This window comes from Kogia breviceps, chromosome 2 (genome assembly GCF_026419965.1).
Source record: "Kogia breviceps isolate mKogBre1 chromosome 2, mKogBre1 haplotype 1, whole genome shotgun sequence".
In the NCBI taxonomy this organism is placed as follows: domain Eukaryota; kingdom Metazoa; phylum Chordata; class Mammalia; order Artiodactyla; family Physeteridae; genus Kogia; species Kogia breviceps.
The window spans coordinates 200,191,034-200,214,538 of record NC_081311.1 but is presented as its reverse complement, the minus strand read 5'-3'; the positions used below and the strand labels follow the sequence as shown (position 1 = coordinate 200,214,538).

At 58.0% G+C, this 23,505-nt stretch overlaps 1 protein-coding gene and 1 long non-coding RNA gene across 13 annotated transcripts in view; one reads left to right on the top strand and one right to left on the bottom strand.

The window, feature by feature from the left end:
* The window catches only part of HDAC4 (histone deacetylase 4), a 289,653-nt gene that overhangs the window by 80,365 nt on the left and 185,783 nt on the right, over window positions 1-23,505 (top strand). The window contains exon 1 of one of the 11 annotated variants that reach the window (XM_059054867.2): window positions 1,950-2,705. The exons of 9 other annotated variants lie outside the window; for them this stretch is intronic. The gene's annotated coding sequence lies outside the window, so the exon portion shown is untranslated. Of the gene's footprint in view, window positions 1-1,949; window positions 2,706-23,505 lie in introns of those variants that run through there. One more of the 11 variants, XM_067027313.1, reaches the window with a different exon arrangement.
* LOC136793722 (uncharacterized) lies at window positions 6,349-11,132 on the bottom strand. Of its 2 annotated transcripts, none has more exons than XR_010839343.1 (3): window positions 10,775-11,132; window positions 9,840-10,159; window positions 6,349-8,584 (listed from the first exon to the last, which is right to left on the bottom strand). It is a non-coding gene; the product is annotated as an uncharacterized lncRNA (long non-coding RNA). The 2 variants fall into 2 exon arrangements; XR_010839344.1 differs by having other exon boundaries at window positions 10,824-11,132.

Here is a 23,505-nt window from a genome sequence, read left to right as displayed (position 1 = left end):
CTTCCCAGGACATTTCCTCCTTGGCTCCTTGCCCCCCACCCCCATTGGAGGGGAGAACGTGCGGGCCAGAGAGGGGAGCACAGGGGGCCATCAGAGCATCCCTCCTCAAAGTTCAGAACCAGGAGGGACCGTAAAGCTTCATTCTACAGATGAAGCCCAGGAGGAACGGGTTTGCCCGAGGCCACTGCTTGTGTCAGCCTGGGCCCGGCACCAAGGGCGTGCCCCCCACTGAAGCCCTCTTTCCGTGTGGCCGGGCCACGTTCTGGGGGACAGAGTGGCGGACCAGCACCGATCCCTGTTGTCTGCCGCCGTGGGGCGGGTGCCCGGGCCGGTCACAGGAAATCAGCCGCACGTCCTTGGGCTGTGTTGGTGAAGCGCCATGGTTCTTGTTTAGGGGCTGTTTTCCTTTTTCATGGAGGGTGAACGTGAAGTCTTCAATTTAGTTGGACACACAAAGAGAAGAGTGAATTTGGCTTTCCCAGGTGGCAGTCGAGCGGTTCATTTTTCTTAACAAAACTAAGTAGCAGTCTGGTGTTTGCTGTAGAGTGAGGACAGTAGGGGACATTTCTACCGCAGGATTTTACCAGCTGGCTTTGGCCTTCCTTCAGGTAATTGAGGAAGAAAGGGCAGAACGTGAGACGTGGGCTTGACCCCTCAGTGGCTGCGCTCCACACAGGGCGTGTGCACAGGCCGAGGAGACGGGCCTGCAGGTCCTTCAGGGCTCTTTGCGGGAGGGACGGTGGGGTCTCTTAGCTGTGGTGACAGCGTCCTCCTTGTTGGCCCCTCGTGGACTGGAGACCAGGGCAGGGCTCACGACCCTGGCCCTGAGGTCGCTTAGGAGGGGGCGATGGCTGAGGCCCTGCGGAGCGGCCCCCGCTGCGTCGCGGGCTCACCCACCGGGTCTGGTGTCCAGCCCTTGTCCGCCTGGCGCCCTGCGTGGCCTCCTTTGCAGTGGCCAAGCGTCAGGCCAGCAGTGGGCACTGGCATCGTGGTGCCTTTGATGGTGATGATTTTACCTTATTGCTGAGCTCCCTCCAATGTCGACGGCGAATATCTGGTTTTGATTTTCGTGACTTTGGATTTTTCGTTGAGACTTTTCTCGAGAGTCAGTCTTCTCTGTCTGTCTCCCCGCCACGTTAGTTTAGCGCATGCTGGAACCACGGCATCTTCGCTCCGCTCTGAGCTCTGGGTCCTGCAGGGAGGCCCGGAGCACCTGTGGGACCCGGCTGGCCCTGGCCCAGAGCTTCCCCAGCACATCACCCCCGGGGGAAGCTGCTACTTCGTCATCTGTGCTGTGTTACAGAGTCTCAGCAGGGGACTAATGCGTGAACGTGCAGTTTAAAATACGCTTTTTAGTGTTCGTTTAAAACAAAAGCATGAAGTTCTGTAAAAGCTGAGTCTCGCATGTGACCTTGAGGGCCTGGGCTGTCCTCTCCGTCGGGCGCCCCTCTGTCCCTTACTGTGCAGCAGCACAGAGCCCAGCCCTGGACGCACGGGCCGGGGGCTTCCGTTCTCCCTGGGCCCTCGGTCCTCAGTGTCTTCCATTTCGAGAGTCTATCGTTTTCAGCTTGCTGGTAGCACTCGGGCTTGTCCGTTTCCCGGATGTTGCCAAGCAGCCCTCAGTGTTAGGTGTCTGTGGACAGAGACAGCTGACGCCCGTGAGGACGCTTCATGCTGCTCTGTGTGACCCGTGACACACGCTGCCTGGCGCGCCTGTGCCAAGCGTTGCCACGCGGCAGAGCCAGCGTGCTGACGGCCGCGGAGCCTGCTGAGCGCCAGCGCGGGCCTCCTGGCGCCCGGGCGCCAGGAGGCAGACAGTTCATCCCGTGCCCGTGTGGTTTTTTTAAACGTAGGTAAACAGTGTTGACGTCTCTTGCAGAGACGATCGTGGGGTGGGTTCGCAGTGTGACCGGGCGGGGATTCCTTCTCTCTCGGTGGCTGTTTGCGTAGCACGTGGTGGCAGATACCAGTGACTGTCGCCTTTGCCCCGAGGTCTGCCTGGTGGCCCTGCCCAGGCTCAGCCTCCTGGAGAGAATGGCCTGCGGGGATGAAGCCGGAGGCCAGACACCAGTAGCGCCAGAGGGCACCTCTCCCCGGGGGCCTGTCCCCCAGCTCAGGCCCGCGGCTCTGCCCAGCGCTCTCAGACGACGCCACGCAGGGGGCAGAGGGCCGGCCCTGCCGGTGGAGTTCAGCCGGCTCCGACCCTGGGGCTCAAGGCCTTTGCTCAGCCAGCCCCAGGCTCCCCGGGGCGGTGCCTGTCTTACAGCTGCACCGTGCCCGTGCCCGTGGGGTGTTGCCCTTGAAGTAGCTCTTCCCTAGTTACGTCCGAGGTCCCTGCCGCAGCGAGGAGAGTGAGATCTGAAATCCCTTCAGCCCTAGCGCTGGCCAGGCGGTGTGGCTTTCAGCAGGGTGCGCGGGGTTCAGCTGGGACATGCGGCCTCAGTGCCAGCCATGGTCTGGTGGCTGTGGGCCGAGTGTAAATGGCGTGCCGGCCGAGTCCACAGCGACCCCGCGTATCATCTGCTTGTTATGTAATGTGACAGCACGGGTATGAAATAGAAACCAGATGTCGGGCGGAGCCGTGAATTCCTCGCCAGGAAGCGCGGCGGCACCGCTTGCGTTCTCTCCTCCGACCCAGGCCCGGTGCCCTGGGAGGACCGGCTCTGGAGGGGCTCCTGGGCTCTAAACAAAGGCCCTGGCGGCAGGTACCGTACAGACGCCATGTGGTTAACTCTTTCTTGAGAAGCTCGTGGAGGGCTTCCCACGCGCGGTTTTGTGATAACGGTTCTGGGAGACCCGGAGACTCGCTCCCTGGGATCCGCTTGGAATGCTGAGACCCGTCAAGGGGTGAGCGGCCTCTACGTGCTCAGGCTCGGCTTGGGTTTGAGAGTGGAGGACGTCCGCCTCTGGCCGGGAAGGGGCTACAGAGCCTGGTGGGGAGCAGGCTGGGGGGTGCTCTGGCAGCCGGGGGCTCTTGGAGCAAAGGGGACGCAGGGGGCCAACTCTGGGTGTCTCGGGGGCAGCCCCCGCCCGGCTTGGTCCCTCCCGGACACCCAGAGGTTTTGCTGACCACCTCCACCTGGCCTGCACCGTGGACACGGACCTTTGCCCTTGTGAAATATGAAAAGCAAACTCACCTGGATCAGAAGTGTAGAGCCTCCCCCGCTGGAAGTGATGGCTGGCCGTGAATGGTGGTTTTTTACCCTTGCCTAACAACCAGAAGTATCTCTGTATTGGTATTTTCTGAAAGTTCACCTTCCAGAGAGATCTGCAGATTTGAGAATTCTCTATGAAGACCCTCTGGAAACAAGCCTGGGGTTCTTGGCTGTGAGCTTCCCTCCTGGGTTGCTTTAAAACCTCACGGAAGTGTTACATTCTTAGTAGGAAAATCCCCGCTGAGCGGCACTCGGGTTACAGCGTTGCACTGTGTCCGGGGAGCCGTCCCCCTGAGGCGCACAGGGGTTGTGGCTGCTTCTAGTCCTGAGTGTGGACTCCCCTCTGGGTCCTTACTTTCACGTCTATAAAATGACAGCTAGTGTCTAGAGTGCTTTCTGGGTGCTGGGTTGTGCTAAGTGTGTTGAAATTGCTTACATAGTCCTCAAAACACCTATAAAATTAGGTACAGGGGGTCCCCGACTTAAGATGGCTCGACTTAAGATTTTTCGACTTTCCGATGGTGTGAAAGTGATTCGGGTTCAGTAGAAACCACACTTTGAATGTGGGGTTTCGCATTTCTCCTGGGCGGTGGTACGTGGTCCGATCCCCTCTCGTGATGCCGGGCAGCGCGTCTCCCCGTCGGCCCCGTGATCGCCAGGTGAACAGCCGATACACTGGCGGCTGTTCTGTGTTTCGCTCTCAGGACAGTGTCCAATAAATCACATGAGACCGTCAGCACTTCACTGTGAAATAGGCTTGGTGTTCGATGGTTTTGCCCGATTGTAGGCTGACGTAAGTGTTCAGAGCACCTTTAAGGTATGAGGCTAAGCTGTGATGGTCAGTAGGTCACGGGTATTAAGTGCATTTTCAATTGACGATATTTTCAACGTAGAATGGGTTTATCAGGATGTAACCCCATTTAAAGTCGAGGGAGATCTGTGCTTTTATGACCCCCATTTCACAGACGAGGAAACTGAGGCTCAGAGAGGGTGAATGACTTGCCCCCAGGCCGTCTCACAGCGGGGTCCTGGCCAGGCAGGGCCTGGACGTTGTGCGGCCACTTGCATCCGGGTGGCCGAGGGGCCTCACTGGGCACCTGCTGCTGAGCCTTCCATGCTGTCTGCGTGTGAACCTCAGAAACGAGGGCAGGAATCCTGATGTTGACGAAGTGGGATGCTGTAGAAGAGTGGGCCGCAATTCCTAAATCTGGGTCCTGGGAAGAAAGTGTAAAGCACTCGAACGTCCTTATTCCATTTTGCTTGTTCTAAAAGAGAACTTGAAAAAAATAACCCACCGACCGCGTTTGGCCGTCCAGATGTGGTTGTCAGAAAATTATCTCAATAAGTAGAACTTCTCCTAAAATCATTCTCTCGAGCAGGAGTTGCCCTTTGACCATCTAGAAAAGCATGTTTAGCGTCACGGGTGGTGACGGGGCTACGGAGCAGCGGTGTGCGTTTCGTAGGTGCGAGCGGGGGCGGCCCAAGCGACGCGGAGGACGTGTCCTTCTGACCTGGGTCCCAGTACCTGGCTGTCCAGCCCTCTACCCTCCCAGGCCCCTCACCCCGGGTCCCAGCAGTGGCCCTGGGCGTCACTGGGAGGCTGCTGTCATCTTGGCCTCGGGCTCTGAGGGGCTTTTTTTCTAAATGCGACCCCTTCTTCATACTGCTAAAAGTAGCCCTGTTCCCCGGAGGTTCTGGGCAAAGGCCCCGCCTGGCCGAGGGCGCGGAGCCCATTCCGGGACCTGGGCCCTTCTCCTCCTTCGTTTCAGGGTTCCAGACCCTTCTGAGCACCTGAGGCCAAGAGAAAGCAGACTGTGCCGGGGCCGGGCATGAAAAGGGGCCCCCTGACAGCTCGGCCCTTGGAGGGTTCTCTGCGGTGTCGATGGCCGGGGCGTGGACTTGAGGACACGGACAGGCCCACCCCCTGTCCTGCAGTCCCCGTGGCCCCTGCTGCCCCCGCCATGCCGGGCTCGTGACATCCCGTGCTTCTCAGGAGCCCCTTCCAGAAGGTTCTCTCACTGGACAGTCCCGGCCCAGGGCGGGGCTCTGTGGGAAGCAAGGCTGGGTCCCCAGTTGTCGTCTGGGGGTTGGGGGCCCTGCCTCGGCTCTCACTGCCCACCTCCACCCCCTAGTCACCATTTAAAACCAGGCGGGCACTGGGGCCAGGCTCTGCTGTGCCTGAGGGCCTCCATCCTGCTGTCCCGCTGTCAGCCAGGCCCACAGGGACTCCTGCGGGCCGGGACTCTGCCCTGCTGTTGAGCAGGTGTCCTACGGCTTGTTTTAAGTGAAGAGCATGTTTTCCAGCATACGTTTTGCGTGGAATCGTGAAGGCCGCGATGCTGGAGTGTGGTCGGAGCGGCCTCGGTGGCTGTAAGACAGGTTGAGTGTGGGGCCCAGACGCGTGTCCCGCAGGAGCGCGTGGCCTTGGAGCAGGTGTTAGTGGAGCCCTCAGCGCCTCGGCGGTGACACTCAGTGAGCAGCCTGGCCAGGGTGGCCTCTGAGGTCCTCGTGCCCTTCGGGAAGTCGGCTCTGCAGCTACAGCCACTGACCTCGGGACCTGGGTCAGCGGCTCACATCTGACCAGTGGGCCCTGGGAGTCACCCCGGGTGCTGAGCTTCTCCTGCCTTCTCACGCACGAGGAGATGGGGGATGAGGAAACCAAGTGGAAATCGGGGGGTTACTCAGAACGGTGAGCTCCCGGGGAGGGACTGGGGTCCCTGTGACCCCAGACCCGTTGTCAATTTCTAGAAGCAAGACTGGCTGCAGTCGGCGGCACTCTGAGATCTTGGATCCCCACATAATTATTTAAATCCTTACGCGGGAAGCCGGGCGGTCCAGAACACTGCGGATGATTTCCGCTGCGGGGAATCACTGTCCTGTCGAGTTTACCCACAGTTGTTCATTCATCTGCATATTTCTGTATAGTTGCTGCCTGCAGGGTCAGCCTGAAAGTTGCTTAGCTTCGTGGCCTCTGAGGGCAGTGACAGCTGTGTCCCCAAATGTGTTTAAGATAAAAGGGCGTCAGATAAGTGTTTGCTGAAGATTCATCTGTACAAATTCACGTGTGTGTGTGTCTGTAAATATAGTTAAATTTGGAGATAAAGGTTTCATTGGTCCATTTTTGTCTAGGGATGGCTAGAATTTAGTAACTAAGTGAAACTAAGCTGCACATATGCAAATAATTTGAACATGATTGAAAACCAAACGAAGTTTTTATTCATTCTGCCTACCAATCTGGAAACTTCTAGAAGTTATTTTGGAATTCTCATTTGAAAATAGATCATGCAGAAATAGTGTTATGTACACAAAAGAGACAAAAATAAGAGCGAGGAGGCTCCTTGCCCCTTTCCAGACTCTGACGGGGCGGCTTCTCCAGAGGAAGGGGCAAGGGGCGGGCTTGTCCCGCCACCGGCTCCAGTGCGGGGGGAGGATGCTCCCACGCGGTGGCCTTCGGGGCGCACTCAGACTCCCCAGGAAAGCGGACACAGGCCCACAGCGTGCCACTGAGGCGGGCGCGGCACAGCGCTTGGGCGGAAGGAGTGAGGAACGTTCCTGCCGTCACCCTGAGAACGTAACGAGGACGAGGTTTTGCCACACGCCGTGTCGCCTGCCCGTGTACCGTGTATCTGCCCCCGCGTTGAGAAACCGACAGGCCGCAGCCCGCGTGAGGACCGACTGCTCGGTTATCGTCATCGCAGCCAGAAAACATCGCAAACTAACAGTCAGACGAACGTGGCTGTCTCCGCGCCATCAGATTGATTTATCGTCGCCCCTGATCGAAGGACCCCTCAACTGCCTTCAGTGTGTGCCGCCCCACGCGAAGGTCTTGCTAAGAAGAGGGGCTGCAGGCCAGGCCCCGCTGTGCCCCGGCCGACCACCCCAGTGCCTGTTGCTGGGCCAGGGGGGCTCACCCTGAAGAACTTGCCTCCAAGTCATTTGCATTTTTATAGGTTTTTTTTTTTTTTTTTTTTGCTAATTTAGAAGCTCACACTTGGAATCCTGTTCCCTCCCGCTTGAGGGTAGAGGCTCTCACTGTCCTTCCTACTTCCTAGTAAGCGGTTTAGGGAAGAGTCAGCCCCCGTGTCGGCAGGCACGGGGAACGGCCCAGTGGGCCCCTGACTCCTGGGGCCTCCTGACGGGACCCACTGGTGTTTACGGGGCCTGGCGAAGGGGGATATCGTCCTCTGTGCAAAACTCTGCCTTTGGCCCAGCTCCCCTTTAAAAACAGCCTTTCGAAGGAGCGGGAAGTTTAAAGGACTTGAGCAGTTAATCCCTCCCGAGTTTTTATGTTGTCCTGTATGTCACGTTATTCCATCTGAGCTTCGTGGCGGCCCTGAGAGTCCAGCCGGCCCTGGTGCGTTACTCTGCGTTTTCAAATTATTAATAATGAAAGTGACACCAGGCCACCACCAAGTATCACTCCATGCTCACGGCCAGTTTACGTGGCTGAGCTTGTGTGAGCCTCACAGCAGGTACTGACATTCCCTGGCCAGGCTCCGGGCTGGCGGGCTCCTGCCGGGCCGCGGGGAGCGAGGCCTCCGGCTCCACCACGCGCCTTTGCCGCACCGGTCCCATTCACGTGTGACGCAAGCTCAGGTAGCAGACTTGGCCGAGGCCGGCTGTCACCGATGGGGCGGCCGGGCCGGGGTGCAGGCCATCTGGTCGCAGCGGCGGGCTGTGTCCGCCTTGGGTGCTTCAGTGAGGGAGGGGCCGAGGTGGGAGCGTGGCGGGGAGGGCCTGCGAGGCCTCGGACTCAGAGGCGCACACGTCCTTAGTGAGTGCGCGATGGGGCTTGATGCTGGACTTTGATGGTGACACCAGGGGAAGGGGGCCCTGGGTATCGGGGCGCTGGGAGGGCTTCCAGAGTTCCCGGCAGAAACGCTGCGGCCTGGGCCCGCCCTGGAGGCTGGGTGAGCGCAGGTCTTGCTTCTGTGACGGACATGTGGCTGCCGAAGCTTCTTTTTAAGAATGAGGAACGAGGCCTCTGGGGGCTCCGGTACGCAGTTTACAGATGAGCCATTTGCACCAGGAACTCGGATGCGTTCGGGGCCGACTGGAAGCTTTCACTTCATGAGAAGATCGTGGAGGCAGTGACTCAACAGGTTGGTGTTCTCAACTGTGAGTTAAAAAAGCTGAAAACATTATGATGACAAGCGATTTCAAGAGGCGAACAAAGCAAAACAGCTGGAGTGAGAAAATAACCAGAAGAGCAAACCCGGGCTCACTGATGCGTGTCCGCATCACGGTGTGCTTAGGATAGGCTGGCACCACAGCCCAGGGCCCCGCGCCCCAGGGCACCACAGCCCAGGACCCCTCACCCCTCGGGCCCCGCCAGAGTTGTTTGGCATTGATTGCAAAAGGATGGGAGCTATTTCCCTTTCCAGTGGAGGACAGGTCTCGATGAGAGGAAGTGAAACGTTAACCAGGCACTGCAGAAAGACAAAAATAAATACATTAGAATAGATACAAAGAAAGAAACAGTTCTTTCCAGTTGTCAAGACCTGGCGGCTTCCCGGGAGCCCAGTCCTCAGACCACCTCATGTGGGTCCTTGCTCCTGTCCCCAGGGCTGGGCCTCACACTGGGGGACAGGCCTGGCCTGCGTCCCACACACCGAGGAGGGTCCCCCATCCACTCGCCGCCCTGGCGTCCAGGTGCCCCATCAGGACCCCTCGGTCTCCGGGACCGTGACGCGGGCTCCTTCTCTCTCCCTGCTTGGGGCACCAGGCTTCTTGTCCTAAACATGCAGTGGGGCCCTCTGGGGAAGCACTGGTGGGCACGGTCTCAGACACCGGGATCATCCCGTCCTGCCGGAGGGACAAGCCCGGTCAGGTGCTTCGTCCAGCAGCCTCGCCTGCACTCGCACGGTGGCGATGACTCGGAAACGGATGGATGAAGCGTCAGCAGGGTTCAGCCGTGGGGCCCGGCCGGTGCGGAGGGCCCAGGGTGGCGTTGCCCACGGCTCTCCTGGAGACTCGTGGCTACTTTAAGAGCAGATAGAGGACGGTCACATTTGGGCCAAACAGGCAGAAAGAACATCCCGCAGGAGTGAGAAACCCACCGACCGTAGGGACACACCCCTGAGCTGACGGTCGTTTCTTATAGAGGCTGGAAGTGGGGCTGACTTTTCAGAATGAGGGCACGGGGTGAGGGGACTCCTTTCTCCAGAGGGTGCCTTCGGCTGGTAGGTAATGGTGGCAAGAGACAGCTCGCCTCCCACGAGGGCTGCCGGGTGTCTGCCAGAGGGCTCAGGTGCAGGGCCTGGCTCTGCCCTGGGGCTGGGGGGAGACGGGAGCGGCCCTGGAGGGGTGCTCCCAGTGCAGAGGGCTGCCCAGAGCCAGGGCCCTGCTTGTGGAGACTGGGCCCCGCAGTCCTGGGACAGCCCGGGCGCAGGTGGGCGCGATGAGGAAGGTGGGCTCTGTGCTTTTGCCGTGCCTCGTTTCTCCCACCACCAAGCAGGGTGCAGTCACGAAAAGGGAGGAGGGGGAGAGGGCCGTCTGGAGAGCTCGGTAAGGACTGGAGGGGGACTGGGTGTGGTGGCAGCTCCCAGAGCTTCGCTGGGCGCCCAGGGTGTGCTGCGCCCACTTCTGGGTTTTCACGTGCACTTGGCAGGAAAACCCAGTCGGATTAATCCACATCTGCCGAAACAGAGTCGAGTCCTCCTGGGAGGGTTTTTTCGTGCTCACCTGGAGGAAGAGGAAAGACACTGGTACAAAGACAGCTTTGTAAAGAAGAGCCCTCCTCGGGCCTCTGATCAGGGACGTCCGCGTGGTGGGGTGACCTCAGCTCCACAGTGGAGGCCACGAGCCACGTGTGGCCGTCAAGCACGTCTGATGTCGCCAGTGCGACCGAGGAGCCGGTCTTACATCCTAGTTCATTGTAGTTGATTTCCGTGTAAGCCGCCCCCGGTGGCTGATGGCTCCCATAGTCCAGCACTGAGGAAGGCTCCAGGCTGAGGGCTTTGTGCAGCTATTTGAAGGTACAAGGCTTACTCCTTTTGAATTTCCTGGTGGGGATAAAAAAAAAAAAAGGGTGCTTGCGTGGGAATGGGACCCTTTTGACAGGAGCAGCCCAGGCAGGGGTCACTGACTTTAGGCCTCTTCCCGAGGCTGTTTGCAAGGTGGGGCAGTGGAAGTCCTGTGCCGCCAAGAGGGCCACCCACCCTTCTGGGGCGGGGGTTCATCTGGCCTCAGTGGTGCAACAGAAGCCGGGGGGTTGCTGGTGGAACCGGGGAGAAGTTCACAGGACACAACTACGGAAGCCCCGAGGCGGCATCACCCACTCTTCTGTCCCCTCCCCCTGGTTGGTCCCCTCCCCTCCCATCTGCTCCGTCCTCAGCTGTGTCCCGTCACTGTCTGGCTTGGCCGCTGCGTCCCTCTCGGGTTACAGCCAGGAGCATGCGGCTCGAGCAGGGGGGGATGCTGGACACGCAGGCCGACAGGTGTCCAGATGGGCTTTTGCTCAGGCCAGGGTCTGGAAACTCACAGGGAGCCATCCGTGTAGACAGACCCACTCCATGATCCCACCCTGGGCCCCTCAGTCCCTCCCCTCAGGGATTCGTCTTGCGCTGCTGTGTGGACGTTTGGAAGTGACTTAGCCGGAGAGTAAACGCTGGTCGCACTGAAACGTCAGTGCCAGTAAATATGCACAGCCGTCCCCGCCTTACACACATGCGGCCAAGGGCGCCCTCCAGCCCCGCTCGCCTCTTCTCGTTTCCGATCCCCGGAGCAGCGTCTGCCTGGGATCAGACCACGCCCGGGTTTTTCTTAAGCTGTTGAGATGACTTCTAGCCCCTTCTGTGCTCCTGTGGCGCCATGCGATGTCCCTGCCTGAAATAGCTGTGCTTGGTGGTAGCTGTTCTTTCTACCGTTAAAAGAAAAAAAAAGGATCACTGACGTGATGGCTTGTGGGGACTGTTCACGGTGGCAGGCTGCCACCCAATCCCAATTTTTAAATACTCGACAAAGAAGGGGATTTTCCTGACATGGTCTTTTTTCTTTTTTTTTTTTCTTTTTTTTTGAGTAAATCACGTTATTCATCGATGGTATGACACGGTTAAGTCTGTGAGAGATTCTTAGCAATCACGTGAAAATAGTTCTGAGACGGACGTGCACTTTATTCAGGCAAGTGCCGTATCCAGGCCCCTGTAGGTGGAGTGTGATGATCTCCGCCGTCGGCTCTGGATGCGTGAGCTGCGCCTGTGAATTCAGGGCTTTGTCAGACGAGGCACAGGCTCTGTTGCCCCTGCCTGCGCTGCTCCCCAGGATTTAGATAAAGCAGAGCGGCGCAGGGACGCGCGCTGCAGATAAACGAGGAACCTCCTGTAAAAGCACTTGGCACACGGACACGCGTCAGCTCGAGGGACGACGGTGACAAAAGGCCTCGGCGCTGGCGGGTCTGCAGTGCGTACACACTTGAGCCGAAGGGGCCCCGCGTCTCTCCTGAGACGCGAGGGCTGTCGAGTCCTTGGGTCCCGACTGTGAGTCGGGCCCTGGAGGCCGCTGTCTCCTCCCTCGTGATGCCGGGGGTGGGGGGCCTGCCAGCCGCAGCTCATCCAGGGGACCAGCCGAATCGGTCACGAAGCCTGGATTGGGTCCCAGCCTGTCCGCTTCCGGAATGCGCAGGCATTATCCTGCCATGCCCCTGGCTTGCTGTGTCCTCCAGGCGTTTGGTGAGGAAGAGGATTTGGTTTGGTGTTGCTTGTTTATGCTTTAGTCTGCTGAGTCTTTCTAATCGTATGACTATCTTGTGTGAATATCTTGACTGCATTCACCCACGATGGTTTCAGCAGACTTAAAATCCGGGAGGCACAGGTCTCTCTTCCACATTTTCCTTAATCCCCCTTTTTTTCCCCGCATCTTCTCGTGACGGCAGTGCCGTGGGGTAGACGCACGCATGGCGGCAGCGGTCACGACGGTTGGCCTTGTGGTGGCTGTGAGACGGGCCCACGGCCGCTCCTTGGTTGGAAGAAGACCTTTGACCTTTCTGTGTTGAGAATGAGTGGTCACTCGGTGGGTCTCAGCTTTCTCCAGAGTTCTGGCGCGACGGACAACAGCCTCCCGAAGGTCTCTCTTTGTGTCTGTGGCGTCTGCGGCGGGGCAGCCCGTGTCCGGCGGCCTTGAGCAGGGAGCCACTGTCCCGAGCGAGGCCCGGAGCCACGGGCGCCGGTGTCTCCGAGGTGTAGCGGGATTTCTGTGGGGAGGGCCTGGGTGATGCTCGCGTGACCTGGTGCCACAGAGCTTCATCAGCTCATGAGGATGTGGCCCAGGCGAAGGTGCCGCCCTCTGCGGGGACCGAGGGCTCGTGGTGGCGTGCGCTGACCAGCAGAGTCTGGGCCTCAGCTCCGGAGCTGCTGTCTCAACGCTGGTCTGTCCCATGTCGGAAACGACGACATCAGTGAACCAGACCGAGACAAAGGCCGAGAGCTTCACCTGCAGGTCAGCTCGTGAGCCTGCTGTGCCCCAGGCCGCAGAAGGGCGTCGTTACCCCGAGCTCTGGCCCCCTGAGCCCCTGCGCTGAGCTCACGTCACGAATGAGGTTGGTTTGCGGCTCCCCAGAGGGCAGGGGCGCCAGGCACAGCTCCTGGGCAGCTGGTGTTCGTCTTCAGGGGCCCATTCTCTGAGCAGACCGCTGTGTCCATGGAGCTCTGGGCGCCCCAGTCCCCATTTCAGAGGTCGGGGAAAGTGCCTGCCGCTCGTGGGAAGGTTGAGGGGACAGATGCCCCCTGGCTGGCTCATCCTCGACCCTGGTTCCTGCAGAGCTAACAGTGGGGCTCCGTCAGGCCCCTGAGGGGACCCAGGCCCAGAGGGCCATCCGATGCTCCCATCCTGGCTTCCAGGGGGCCCTCCCCCTGTCCTTGACAGGGACCCGGGTGAGGGCACAGCTCAGCCTTTATGCTAAGTAGCATAAAGCTAATCCCTTTTTTAAAATATAAAAATAAACAGAAGTGAGAATTTTGTTGTTTTGTTTTTCCTGTGCCCCAGGGAACATCTTTTGGAAGCCATCGAGATCACTGTTTCATTTCTTTGACAAGAATAATCAAATATTGAATGTCAAGGGAAATTAGGGCATATAGTTCCAAGATCGTCTCATTTTAGACAGGCCTGGTGAGCGAGTTTAACCGTTCATCCAGTGTTTTCTAAATGTATCTGCTACCAAAGGCCCCTCCATTCAGGTACAGAACCCTGACTCCTGTGCTCCACCCTTGACCCACCCTGGCCCCATGAAGCTCATCTACAGAGTCTGGTGTGTGACAAACACCCATTTCACTGTCCCCAGGTGGATTGGGAAGTCCTGCCCAGGTTTCTTTTTTAATGACTGATGTTCATGAAAAAGAGCCAGAGATGATCAGATAAATGCTTAGTCCTAAAAAAACAGTGAGGGTTCTTGTAAAGGCCAGCCAGTGCTGTGACCCTGATCCCAGGAAGCCCTGCAGGGTATCTGAGGCCCCAGGAAAAGTGGTGATAGAAGCTGAGTGTCAGCCCTCAGCTGGCCATCTGCGTTTAAGATACAGGGACGATAACCAGTGATGAAAACAGGCGAAAGCAGCGGGCAGCGGCCCGCGGGCAGCGGTGCTCGGGGTTGAGGGCTGAGCGTGCCTGCCCCGCGTGGCGGTGAGCCAGGAACCCTGCACCGGGGCTGAGGAGGAAGGCTCCTCCGTGGGACGGTGACTCCTCCGTGCCCGAGGCACACCTGTGGCTGAGCGTGTGCCGTGTGTGCTTGTGTGTGCGTGTGACACGTATCTGTGGACGTGCTTCCTTTCCGTCTGTGCCAGCGGAGTGCCCGGGGCAGGTGCTGGCGTCCCCACGCCTAGGCTCCCGCGAGGCTGCTGTCTTCCCCTCCCGGGCACCCGGGGCAGCCCCCAGCCCCTTTGGGCCTCAGCGCTGTCATCCGTAGAATGGGGCACAAGGGTGCTCACGGCCTCGGGTCTCTCATGTGTGAGATCAGGGTCCGTGCCAGGGAGCTCCAGTCCTGTCTCTGACTTGAGAGCAAGGTTGGAGCCGGGGGCCCCGTGAGAAGCCACTGTAAGTGAAGTGCGATTCGGCGGCCGAGCAGAGAAGTGTCTTTAGAAAGAGAATGTAGGTCCCTGGGTTCCCGGTTCCTGCACAGCTCCCTACCTGGTTTGGAAGGAAGGTGGCCTTAGGGATACAGGTGGCTGTTCATGCAGGAAAATCGTCAGTAGTGACTTGTTGTTGCTGTTGGTTTGGGCGAGGACATTTTATCTACGAAATAAAATGAAACTCAACAGGAACGGTAAACTGAACACAAGACAGAAAAGCTTTAGGCAAGTACAAGCGTGAAAGGAAGCAGCAAATTATAAAATAATTATGACAAGTGCATTCTCTTTGAAAAAACGATGCTTTGTTCTCTTGTAACCGTAAAGGTGGGAACTGTTTATTTTAAGAAATTGGTAAGAGGGTAGAAGTATTTGCAGACGGGGAGGAAGGCCCCTCACCGCCCTCTCCTCACCCGGTCACCGGTGGTCGCCGCTGCGAACACGTGGGCTCGGCTCTCCCCGGCCCCTTCTCTTGCGTCCGTGCTGATGGGAGTCGTCCCGGAGCCGGCCTGACGCTTCCTCCGCTGTCGGACGCGGAGAGACCTGGAGGTTGATTGTGGAGTAAGAGCCGGAGCAGCGCTTTTCTGGCCGCCTGCGCTGGTGCCCGGTGTCGGCAGGACTGAGCAGTGATGCCCGCGGTGTCCCTGAGGAGGACGCGGAGGAGCTGAGGCCGGAGCAGGGCCGCCTCTGCGGCTGTTGCCCGCCTGCCCTCTCCTGCCCCCGCTTCCAGGCAGGCGCGGCCCTGGCCGCTCCCCTCCGTGTCCAGCCCTGCGCCTGGCCCGAGCCTTGCCCGTGGTGGGCTTTGGGGCGCCCGTGGACACAGTGCTGTGTCCCTCCTTGTTCCCCACCATGTTCTCCCCCGTCCCCGTCCCTCCGCCTGAGGAAGGACAGCCCCGCCCACCTGAACCTGGCCCGGTCGGCCTCTTGCCTTTGTCTCCACTCTTGACATTTCATCAGTTTCCCAAACGCAGCCGTCTTTCCCCTAAAAATCTGTTTCTTCCCTTTGCCTTTTCTGTGCCACAGCCACCGCCGCCTCTCACCCGGGAGGCACGGATTCTGGATTTCCCAGCACCCTCTCCCGCGGCTGCCGGAGAGCCCTTCCGAAATGCAGAGCTGATGGGCAGGTTGCCACCGTCCCTGGCGGCGGGGACAGGCCTCCCGTGACGGGCCTGCCCCCCCCTCGGCCTCGCGCACCTCCCCTCAGGCGGCACCCGTGTGGTTAGTGGGCCTCGTCTGAGTCGGGGGGGCGGCAGAGCACGTAAATGTGACCCCAGACCCCTGCATTTGAGAAGGGTCTGCTCTCCGTGTGGCGGAACATGGAGGGTGGGGTAGGGGAAGGGGACGCGTTGAGTGGCCCAGCTCTTTCCAGAAACAACGTCTGGTAAACTTGCATTCCTTTTTCTTGCCGTGCCTGGAAGACTTGGTGTTTTCCTGTTACCTTTAGCTGCCGGGGCCCTCGCAGGTGCTTAGCAAGTACTTGTCATTCGATGTGTTCCCACTGAGGTCTTCTGGGGAAGGATGGAGCCAGTGTCCTTGCCTTCAAGGTGCGCACGACGACGTCGGCTCAGACGCGTTAGGACACACGCCCGAGCCCTGTGTCTGGGCATCTCAGTGCAGGTTGGGGGCCCGAGGGAAGGGCGGCTGGGCGGAGGGCCGCTTCAGGAGGAGGGACGGGGCCAGCCCTTCACGGGAGTGCCCTGGTGGCCTCATGCGCTTCTGCAGCTCCGTCCTGACCCTCTCCGTCTCCGTGGTCCGTCCGTACCTCTGCTGTCCTCAGGTCCCGCCCCACCTGGCTAGTCTCACCCGCTTTGAATGCAGAGGTAGGGCCGCACTGCTTAAGCGGCCAAGGCCCCTGGGTCGGAGGTCCCACCCGGCCCTGCTTCTCTGTGTGCCCGCCAGTTGGGGACCCTGCCGGCGCCTCCCCTGTGGTCGAGGGGAGCTGCCCCCAGGGGTTCGCATCCACCTGGAGAGGGCAGGGCAGCACTTATCAAATGGGCTTTTCTGGAACCCAGGGTCTTACAGGATGTTTACACTTGTTCATCTGAAAATCTGGCTGGGAAGGCAGGCCCTGGAGTCTAGAACCCAGCAGGGCTCCTTCTAAAAGAGCCTGCGCCAGTCTGTATTTCAGGGAGCCTGTAGCCCACGGAGCTCCCGGTCCTCTTCAGGGACACTCTCCGGGAAGAGTGGGTCTGAGGGTGGACCGAGAAAGAAGCCATTTCCGAGGCTGACTGGTGCCTGCCCCAGGACCAGCATTTCCTGGGAAGCACGGGACCCCAGGACACCAGGGAGCTGCCACTGGCCAGGTGGGCAGCCCCGTTCTCTTTCTAGGTGGATGTGCAGCTCCTTTTTATTTAAAAAAAAAAAAAAAAGAAAGAAAGAAAAAAGGTAAAACTGCATCTAGTGGGCCTCCTGTTTGTTGTTTGGATGGTAACTAAAGTTGGAAAGTTCACTTCCTGCCGAGGCTCCTGAATGGGCTCTGCTCTGAGTGCTGATGGGCTGGCTTTTAAAGGGGGCTGCCCACCCCGAACCCCTAGGAATCGTGGCCCCTGGCTCCCGGGAGTTTGCCTCCGCCCTTCCCCTATTCCCAATAAAGAAAGAAACAGAACCAGTATCCTCCCTACCTACCCCCCCAACTCACTGCTACCAGTGAGTGGAAAATCAGGGTGGTCCTGAATTACACACATTATTTGACCAACCCTTTAATTTACTTAACAGGTGGCATCCTGTTATTTGCTCCTCGGGAACTAAAGAAAGATAAGCATTTGAAATAAGGGGGCGGGGGAGCTGTGCCCCTCAGACCCTGCCGCCCCGGGCGCCCTGCTTTAGTGCTGGGGGTGCCTGGTCCAGGCGGCCCCTCAGACGCCTTGGCTTGGCGCCCCTCCGCCCTGCTCGGGGCCCGCGGTGTTTGTCCTGCACCACCCCCTCCCCATCCCAGGTGCTCTGACAGCCTCTGCATCACGGTGCGAACAGACGACAAGTGCTGAAAGGGTTTGTGTTCTCGCCACAGAAGAGCAGCCAGAGCGCTTGGTTTACTGCGTGGCTGGCAGGGCCCTCTGGGCCTCGCCATGCCTGTGCTGAGGCCCGGGACCGTCTGCACGGGTGTCCTTGGAAGGGCCCTGCCAGTGCTCCTGGACACCAGGCCTCTCTGCACCCACCCAGTGCCCGCATCCAGGTCCCTGCCCGCCTGCCCCACTGCAGTGGGAGCCCGGCCCCTCCTGCCCTCCAGGGCTGGTCTGGGCCCTGAGAGCACACGCCTGCCCAGGGATCCTTCGGGGTGCTGCAGACCGAGGACCCGGCAAGCGCCAGCAGGAGCTCTTCTGACCCAGGCTCTCTTCTCATGCACATGCAGCCAGCCCGAGTTCCGAGCTGTGCCCACTCTCTGGAGCTTAGGTCCTTTGCTGGAAGGTGCTGGCGGGTGTTGGAAATCTTCCTTACGATATTTAAGACGTGTGGACTTGGAAGAACAAAGCGAAAAGCACCCACATAGATGTCTCCGGGGCTGCCTCCCCACCTGCCAGCCCGTGCTGTGAAGTAGAAATTAACCTGAATTAGGAAGATAATTGTTCCCGTGTTAATTGTAGGTTGTCCTTTAAAACTGTTTTCGCTTGCAAGGTCTCAGCGGCGGGCTGGCTTCGGGCCGCCGGTACCTTACCGCACGCTGGCACCCCGGACGCATCCCCAAGTCCCCACTGTGGGTTGCGTGTCCCCCCAGACCCCTCGCCCCAGCGAGCCCCGCCCCCTCCCAGGGCCTGCGAGGCTGGCTCTCAGCACAGGCGACATAAACAAACACCCAGCTATTTTCAGCAGGCCCGGTTGGTGTCCCAGCTGTTGGGGCCTGGCCCTCTCCCCACCCCGCAGTTGGCCCCGGCCGGCTCGGGCCAGCTCTGGCAGGCGGCGATGACCTACAACCTTCTTGAAATAGGCTTCACAATAAGAACTGTGTCCAGCAGGGCCTCGGGACGATTCTGTTGGGCTTTTTCTTTGTTCGGAACATGGGTTTCCATGTGGAAGCGCTGTTAGAACACGGGGCTAGCCCTGCCCCGTGTGACACCACCAGGCGTAAGCGGGACTTCTGAGTTGCTTTTTTCCTGTTTTCATCAGTCATGACTGGATAAAACCCTTGAAGTAAAAAACTCAACCCCAGTCCTCCCTGAACAATGAATAATTGCTGAATGAATGATGTGGTTCCTCCTCCCGCCCCTCCCGTCGCCAGTGGCTGTGCAGAACCAGCGCGGTGACTAATGGAGTTGTGTGTGTGTGTGTGTGTTGGCGGGGGGCCGCCCCCATTGCTGCAGCCTGCCCTGCCTGCCTGGCCTGCTGCGTGCCCTGGAGGTCAGTCCTCCGAGTCCTTTGTCCCGGTCCCTCCAGTCACTTTCTGGGAGACATCGAAGGCTCCGGCTCTCGTCCCTTTACCACCTGCTGCCCTTCACCAGGTGAAACGGGCTGCTCGTGGGTCCTGTGTGTCCCACGTCCGTGGCGCCGTGTGTCCCCATAGTCTGACCTTGTTATCGTTGAGAAGTTGACTCAGAAGGTAGGGAAGTGAGTACGAGGCAGGTCTGATAATTTGGAAAATGTTAGCTGTCATTTGGAAGAGAAATAATGCATTAAATTTAGTAAAAGTCGTTGATACGGTTGAGATTTTAAATTAAGAGACTGTGTCGATAAGTGTACACTTGTATTTTTAACTCTCGATAGCTGTTTCTGTCTGGGGTGCTCTGATGAGAAAACAGCACGCCTTCTCTGTAGCTGACAGAGCTCTGTTCACTTTACCTAAAGCTACGATGCTGAATAAAGATGGATGCTTTTTTTTTTTTTTTTTGAAATTGACTATTTTATTTTATTTTATTTTTTTGCGGTACGCGGGCCTCTCACTGTTGTGGCCTCTCCCATTGCGGAGCACAGGCTCCGGACGCGCAGGCTCAGCGGCCATGGCTCACCAGTCGCTCCGCGGCATGCGGGATCTTCCCGGACCGGGGCACGAACCCGCGTCCTCTGCATCGGCAGGCGGACTCTCAACCGCTGCGCCACCAGGGAAGCCCAAGATGGATGCTTTTTAAAAATCATGAGTGGTGAACCCGGAGAGGATGGGTTTTGGAGTAATCTGAAGGATGGTTACACAGCAGGCGTTAGTGTGGATTTGTGCACCCCTGCTGGGAGCAGGGAACTGAGTGTATGAAGGGGGCGTTCTCAGAGGCCGGGCAGAGCCAGCTCAGGGGTGGCGGTCCCGGGCCCCCCTGGCGGGCTGGGTGACCTTGGGACGTCATTCCAGGTCCTCATGGGCTCCTGTGTCCAGTGGGTGAAGACAGATGATGGTTCTGCCTCTTTCTTCTAGTGACTGTATTTATTTTCCTTGTCTGTCTGTGCTGGCTGAGGATCCCAGTTCAGCCTCAAATGGGAGCAGAAACACTGAGCTTCCTTCTGTTGTCCTTGACGTTTGTTTAAAGGGAAGGCTTCTGACATTTCCCAGTTTGAGCCACGGTTGCCATAGGTTTTGTAGATTTCCCTTTCCAGGGTGGATGTGACTGTGTTTAGGGAGCTGAGCGCTTTCACTGAACCTGCTGTGATGATCGTATGGCTCCCTCTTTACTTTTTCAATGTGTTGAATTTTACACCTACAGATTTTTTACTGTCAAACATCCCTTGACTTCTTGCAATATATCCACCTTGATTTTGGTAAATACCGTCGTTTTCATACCTGGCTGCATTAGGTTTAGTAGTACTTTAGGATTTTTTTTTCTGTGTTCTTGAGTTGTATTGGCCTGTAATTTTCCATTTTTAACGTCAAATACTTTTTCATTCTCTGGAATGGTTTGTTTAAGACTAGAATGACTTATTCCTTGAAAGTTTAGAATAACTTATCTCAGAGTATTTGGGGCTCGTGTTTTCTTGGTCGGTTGATTTTTACCTACTGGTTGTAATGTCTTTAATAGTTACTAACAGTCTGAGTGCCTAATTCTTATCGTGTTAATTAGTCTTTTAGCAATTTGTCCATTTCATCGAGATTTTCATGTTTATAGCCATGGAGTTTTTCAGTGATATTTTCTTAGCTTTTTGAATCTCTGCTGCATTTGTTGTTATGTACCCTTTTTCATTTCAGACATTATATATCCTTCTTTTTGATTCATCTTTGTTAAATTTTTAAGAACCAGCTTTTGACACTTGACTTGCTTAGCTGTTAGTCATAGGTTTTACCATTTCTGCTCTCCTCCTCCTCCTCCTCGCTCTGGGTATTGTCTGTGTTCTTTTTCTAATTTCTGCCGTTGAGTATGCAGCTCACTAATTCTCAGGCTTCCTCTTAGCAGAAGTCACACGTGTCCTTGAAATACAGCGTGACGTGCAGCCAGCAGGTTTTGACCCTTTGTATTTTTATTTACATTCTGGTTTTTGAAAGTCACAGCGATCGTATCCATCCTTGGCATGCCGTCAGGAGCAGAGGCACTCACCTCTGTGGTCTCCCTGCTGAACGCACAGCCCCGGTCCAGTCAGGAGCACATCAGGCAGTCCCAACGCAGGGACATTCCACGAACTACCTGACCCGTACTCCTCCACTGCCAAGGTCATCAAAAACAAGGAACGTCCTAGGAACCATCGCAGCCCAGAGGAGCCTGAGGGCAGGTGATGACTAAATGTCATTCGGGGTCCTGGGTGGGGTTCTGGGACCACAAGAGGGCATTAGGGGAAAACCAAGGAAACCTGAGCGAAGTGTGGACTTCACTTAATGATAACGTATCCCTGTGGTTCATTAGTCGTTACTAACACGCTGTGTCCGGGGAACCCAGGACCCTCAGGCCGCGTCCACGGAGAGTGCACCCAGCTGCCCCCGGGGATCTTCCTCGTCTCCCATTCCCCGTCAGCTCCCTGAAGCCCCTTTCAGGGTCCCCAACCCCCTGACTACAGCGGCCCACTCCTGGGGACTCCCTTCTGGTCCCCCTCCGAGGAGGGGAGAGTGGACACCGAGAGGTGTTGGTATAGCTGTACAGTTTACACGAGTTTTGGTGTGCAGCTGCCGCCGGGCGATCGCGGCCACACCGCGGCGGGGGCGTCCCCGTGGAGCCCCCGTCCCCAGCCCAGGTGTTCAGGCCACGAGTCCAGGAGACGCCTCTTGTCTTTCTCTTTCCCCGACCCCGAGGTGCACTCGGTGCCCCCTTCCTGGGGCTCCTCTTCCAGACTCTGCAGGCTCACCTGCTCCTCTGTCCCTTTCTCCCCGGGGTGGGGGGTGGCCAGGTGCTGCCCCCGGCGTCTCTCGAGAGCCGTCTGCCCGGCACGGCCCTCGTAAAACTGAAATCACGGGACCTTGCGGCCAAGTGCACTGAGACACACAAACGGAGGTGCCCGGTGCCGAAGACCACGCTTCCGGGTTATTGGGTGCGTTGCTCTCTGACCCGCCCTCGGGTCCTCTGCGTGTATGGCAGACGCCCAGGTGTGGTTAGGCCCCTTCTCACATGGCCTCGGTGACTTCCCGGCCCTCACCCTGGCGAGGCCTGTCACTCCAGCCTGCCTGCCCTGCTCCAGCCACCAGGCTCCCTGCTGCTGGGGAACTCAGCACTCCTGGCCTCGGGGCCTTCTCCCTGGCCGCCTGGAAGCCCTTCCCTCCTGACTTCAGGGACACCTGAGGACTCACCTGCATTCAGGTTTTAGCTTGAATCTCAGCTCCCAGAGATGCCTCCCTGGCCACATCACTACCTGCTCCCCTGCCGCCCTCTTCCCGGGGGCTCTCTGTCCCCTGTGATCATCTCGCCTCATTCGTTTACCGTCAGGTTCCGGAGTGCGGGCTCCGGGCTGCGAGTGTCCCGTGCCCTCAGCTGCCACCACTGGGCCTGCGTGCACGTGGACCGCTCCCATGGGTGAAAGCGTGCCTTTTTAAAGCATTACACACACACACACACACACACACACACACACACACACACACACACACACACAAAACCTGGAGGACTCGTGTAGTCACTGGTAACAGTGGGCACTTGCGGGACGCCTCGTGGGTCACGCCCCCCCTTACGTTGCTGTGAGGCCGTCTTGTCGGGCCATCGTAGGTGGTGCCTGTGTCGTCTGTCACGTGCTCCCACCTCTCGGAGGGACCAGCAGGCTCGGCTTAGTGATACTCACCCAGGCCGCTGCCCAGAAGCAGCTCTGTGCCCTTCCGCATCCTGGGGCCGTGGGACAAAGGCGTTTAGGGTCCGAGGCCGGCTTTCTTTGGCTGAGCATTTCAGGAGGGCATGGCACGCTGGCCTCTGGCCTTTGTCCCAGCCTCGGGGGTTATTGGCATGATCACAAAGGAGAGGATGTAAAGTAAAAATTTCCAGATGCCTTTTTTTTGGACCAACACGTTTTCCAGGGTTGACAAAGCAGAGCCGGCTGTGTCTCAGGTGTGTAAGATCTTTCGTCACGGTGTGGCCAGTTCCTTAGCTGACAGGCTGGGAATCCCAGAGTTCTTGGAGACAGGGGTGCTTTGGGGAGAGGGTCCCAGGGTCCTCTCCCCTTTGGGTGCATGTAACAGAGAGCCCCTCCTGAGTGGGGGCCGCCCACTCTCCACGGACCATCATTAGTGGTTCTGGAACATGGGGAGGGAAACTCAGAAGCGCTATACTCACAGCATTTGGTTTCTTTGGAAACATTTGTAAACAGTCCTCCACAAAGTGTGGAGCAACGCCTCGAGAGGGCCTGGCCCTCTTCCCCAGAATGAATACCGCTGGGTCAGTTACGCAGCCCGGCTCTGAGGGTGGAGACACACCTTCACTCCGGGGTCTTCCCATTTCTCCCCTGCAGCCCGGCTGCCTGGCCGATTTCAGGTCCTACGTGTCACCTGCTCGCAGGAAGCCTTCGTCAGGCACGTGGGGGCTGCACTGGAGATCTGCTGCTTTGGCCGCTGCTGCTGCTGTTTCTTTTTCAAGCTCACTCCTTCCCCGTGCTTGCCGTGCCCTACCCTCTGGTTAGGCCATCTCTCTCTGTGCTCCGTCCCGGGTAGGGGACTCCGGTTTCTGCTGGAACAGTGAGCAGGACTGGCTTTGGAGTCAGCAAGACCAGATCTGAACCCCAGCTTTGTAGCTTAGCTATCGGGAGTATTACTTAGTTTCTCTGAGCCTCGACTTTCCTCATCTGTGAGATGGGTATAACAAGACCCACCTCGGACATTTATTATGAGGCTTAGGGGATTGAGTATAAGCTTGTAGCTTGGTGCTGTGTAGAAAGTCTGTTCACCGAATCATTAATAGTTCACTTTTTCAGTCGCTGGGTATTTTCACCACCTCTGTAGGCACAGATCTCAGGCTTGGGCCTGGAAGGGGCAAGTGTCATGG